Source organism: Rhea americana, unplaced genomic scaffold, assembly GCF_003343005.1.
Source record: "Rhea americana isolate MKP2758 unplaced genomic scaffold, rheAme1 scaffold_2, whole genome shotgun sequence".
NCBI lineage: Eukaryota > Metazoa > Chordata > Aves > Rheiformes > Rheidae > Rhea > Rhea americana.
The window spans coordinates 4,148,748-4,152,983 of NW_028186149.1; positions in this window are offsets into that span (position 1 = coordinate 4,148,748).

Sequence of the window (4,236 nt, forward strand, 5' to 3'; positions counted from 1 at the left end):
CTGGTAGATTCACATTAGTGATGTGAACTGGCAAAGCTACAGGTGACAGTCAGACTATCTAATCTTGCCTAAGGCTGCAACCTGTCTGAAATACATCATTTTTATATTAAAAAACAAACAAAACCCCTAGACTACACTTTAATATGCTATGTTATTCAAAGGAGCTGAACTTCGTCCAGGCTTAACTGGGGATCAGCTGTCCTGAAAGCATGATAGGTACAGATGTCTCAGTGAAGTTAATACATAGATCAAACCTTTTGCTTTTATTTTATTTAGTAGTATATACTCTGCCTGAATTCCAGGCTGTAGATCTGCAGAATTCAGATGCTAGGATTACAGTAGGATGTCACTCCCTTGACATATGAGTGACTCCTTCACTCATATTTCCTTCCTACAGTCCCTTACTGTAGAAATCAAGTCTCAGTGCTCTCCTTGATGACACCGTTTCTCAGGAGTGTCATCAGGATCATCAGCCCTGTGTGGGAAGACTGACAGAAGGAAAAGCAGCAGTGCAAGGGAAAATAGCACCCAAGCTCTGACCTCCATGCATGTTTGGAAGATGGCAGTCAGAAGCATACAGATGTGAAGGCTATGGTTATTCCTTGGTAGGATCTTCACAGTAAACATGCAATTGAATTACGTTATTTCTGCCTATCAACCATAAAAAACTGATGAAGCTGGTTTCTTTTGTGTTCAGATTCCCCATTTCAACTACTGCGTGAACAGACATCCTACAGGCTTCTTTTGGATGGCTCCCAATGGTCTGAGCCTCTTGACAGGGTAAATTTTACCTATTCAGAAAGAAGAAGGTGCCCTTCCTTATATAAACTTCATTGCAGTCAGTGGGAGTCTTCAGTGTTAATGGCTATAGTAAACTCGAGCTGATAGTCAAATGTGTGACCCTATTGCAGTTTAAATTCCCTGGTGCCATGTAATTCTTTTACTGCTCTTATTTCTCATCTTTGAACTAACTTTTTTCTTCAAAGTGGGTCTGTCTGTTGAGAGTCATTATACATTTTATTTAAGCAGCTTGCAAAAYATTTAATTAGAATGGTATGAGAACTGAATCCCTTCAAAGATTTTTATATGGCTTGATTTTTTCCTTTGCTATTAAAGATTTTACAATTTTATAGGGAAGTCCCTTTTTGGAGACAGAATGAGGTTAGYAATGCAAGCTTCAGAAATACAGTGGGTTTAAAGAGCGCTCACTAAAAAAATAAATCCCCGAAAGTGAAGCAACAGAATCTCCAGATAATATTTGTTATACTCTTTGTAGTACCCATCATGGCTTTTGAAGAAGATAATTGTCTTGTTTGCAAGTTGCTTTGAAGATGCTGTGATTTCGTAAAGAGACTATGATAAAATTTTGCCTACTTTTCTGTGGAAAAATGCAAATGTACATAGCTGTAGTCGGTGTGTAAGCTGTCAAGTGAATTGAATGTATCTTCAGAACTATGTTTACAGATTTACAAAGCACTGTATAATGGTAATTCTTCAAAGAAATGAGCTTGTTACTGCTTAGCCTCTTTCTAATTCGTTTCCTGATTGCCCAAATAGTAAGTTTTTAAAKAAATTAAATCCTGAATTATTACCTTGTACCTTACTGTTCTTAAGTGCAGAGCACTGCCAGGCTCCGGAGCTTTCATGTGCTAGGCAGTGTTAAACTGATGTGTTCAACAGAAACATTCATCTGTTCTTTTCCACTTGCCTGAAAAGCTTCAGATACAGAATTTAGTCGTCTTTAGGAACTTCATTTTCAGAAAACCTGAAATAGTTGGAGTGCATAGATGGATATAGATGGTCTTCACTGAGTTTTGAGATAAATTYTGAATTTTTAATCGCTGTGAGAATGGAAACTTATGGTAAAAACAAGGCCTTAGGGGCTTATAAGCTGATAAATTTGCACTTGAGGAGAGGCAAATTTTAGAAAGGGAGGAGTTTTATATCCAAGGAGCTTCACATTTCACTAGTTACAAGTTATTTCCAWTTTTGAATGCACATGCAATGGTGATAAAAAGAGACCTAGGTTTCCACCAACCCARATGGAGCCGTTATTACTAGGGAGAATTTGCAGGTAAATTGCTCATTTAGCACTGAAGGGAAGAGGCTGCAGTAACTGTCCTATTTTTTCTGTCCTTTAGTTGCTGTTTTCTTACTAGTTTGCAAAATTCCATTTTTAAGAATATGTTAAAGACAAGTAGCCCAATAGTTGGTTGAACCTTTTGGCTTTCAAATTAATACAGATGGTTGCTCTCAGAAGAGCTAAAATTGGTGCATTTGCAGGCCRAGATAAGCTGATGATAGAAAGGAAGCCAGGGGGGATAGTGTCAGCAGACTGCAGGAGAAGAGCTAAGACGTGTGTGATCAGGGCTCATGTCCTGTGAGGCCCCCGGGGGAACAGAGTGCACCTCTTCTTTTTTTTAAGCAAATTGTTCAAATAACTTCTGATTTTTTATATTATCAAGTAATGTAAGAGACTTGACTTTGGAATTCTGAGGATTTGGGGCTGGTACATGAGCTGGTGTAACGACAGGGGCAGGTTTGTTTGCGACAGYGCTGATGCTTCTGGAGCATTTGCATGTTCAGGTCACTGTTTTGACCCTTGAGTTGTAAAGGGTGCACGAACACATCTCCGGTTCGTGTAATGGTATTTACCGTCACGGCAGGTAACTGCTCCCGTGTTGGTGTGGTGCATTGGAGGTTTTCTAGTTTCATGAACGAAGTGTCAGAGCGTGAACATTCCTGTGCCCTTACCCAAGCACGCCTTCTGCTCCTTCTGTTAAATCAAGCACACAACCTACGGCGTCTGAACCACACTCAAAACAGCTGAATTAAGTATGTTGAAGGGAATGTGGGTTGCTCTTTTTAGAACTAGGTGCTCTTGAATACATGAGGTGTTGTATAGTGAGTACAATATGTTTTCCTTCAGAATTGTATTATTAAAACCCAAATATTACTATGTGTTGAATACTACAAGCAGCAATACAAGAGGAATATGTTAGAAGTTTGAAAAACACAGAAAGTTTTTTCAGTATCTTGTAAATAGCTTCCCAAAACTACAGGATTATGTAAATAGATCTGAATTGTATAAATAGTCATTTTTATTTGAGTTCCTTGAAGAAGATAGTAGCAGTTGTAGGTTTTAAGTTGCCAATATCCATAGATTACATAATTATCACTTAACTAACTGTTAAGTGGCCAGTATGGAGAACTGTCATTAAGATAGCAATTAAACAAATCTGGACTGCAGGCAGAGTAGTAACAGCTATTTGAAGAGCTACCAAATTTGGTTTTCTTCTTGGGTGGGTTGTTCATAAGCTTTGTAGCTTACCCATAAGATTTTGTCTCCTTTACCTGCTGGTGTCTGTGAATTTTAATCTGTTTAAAATCTTCTGTTTAAGTTTTTATTTAAGTTTTATACTGATCTCAGTCCTGCTCCATAGCTCTTTTTTCAGTTAGAGTTTTGCCACTAATTTCAGTACAGGACCCTTGTGCCTTGGAAGGCATAAGGCTGGAAATAATATGATTCAGCATAGGTCATTAGAGAACTCCCACAATGATAAAATAAGGAAAAGCAGAGTTACGGGAACAGATTTGGTCTTGCTGTAGTGTTTAGTCTGTTGTTTAAATAGAAATTCACATACTCTCCCAGGCTTTCTTTTGATTTCATTCGTTACATAAGAACACCAGCACCAGGTATTTTTTTGTTGTATTTTACCTTTTTGGTTGTGCTTTTCTCTGAGTGATGAAGGCCGAGGTGCTGAATCTACCACTTCAGTTGTTCTGTATTAGGAGTGCTTCACAGAGGTGTTGCTCACATAAGGACTGCTGACAACTGGGAATTCTAAAAATGCATGGTGCTGCTGTAGGTGTAGGCAGAATTTTAAGCAGAGTAGTAAAATAATTGTTGTAGTCAATCTGAAATTAATATGTGCATAATAAAAATCTAAACTGTAGTTCGTATGTCGACAAAAGCTCATTCTTTATGTTTAATAGATCTTCTTGATGCTAACAGAGTTCACAGACACTTTCAGGCTAATACCACTGCATTCCTTGTGCTGCCCTGTTCCTCTGCTGTGAGGTTTCCCTTGTGTGTGCAGGGTGCACCCTATTCCCTGCTGAAATGGGTCCATTTTTAATGGTATCATTTTTAATGCCCTGTCTGTATTTTTACTTTAAGCTCTTTCAAAACAACCTTTCCTAGTAAAATTAGCTCCTTTTTTTTTTTTTTTTTTT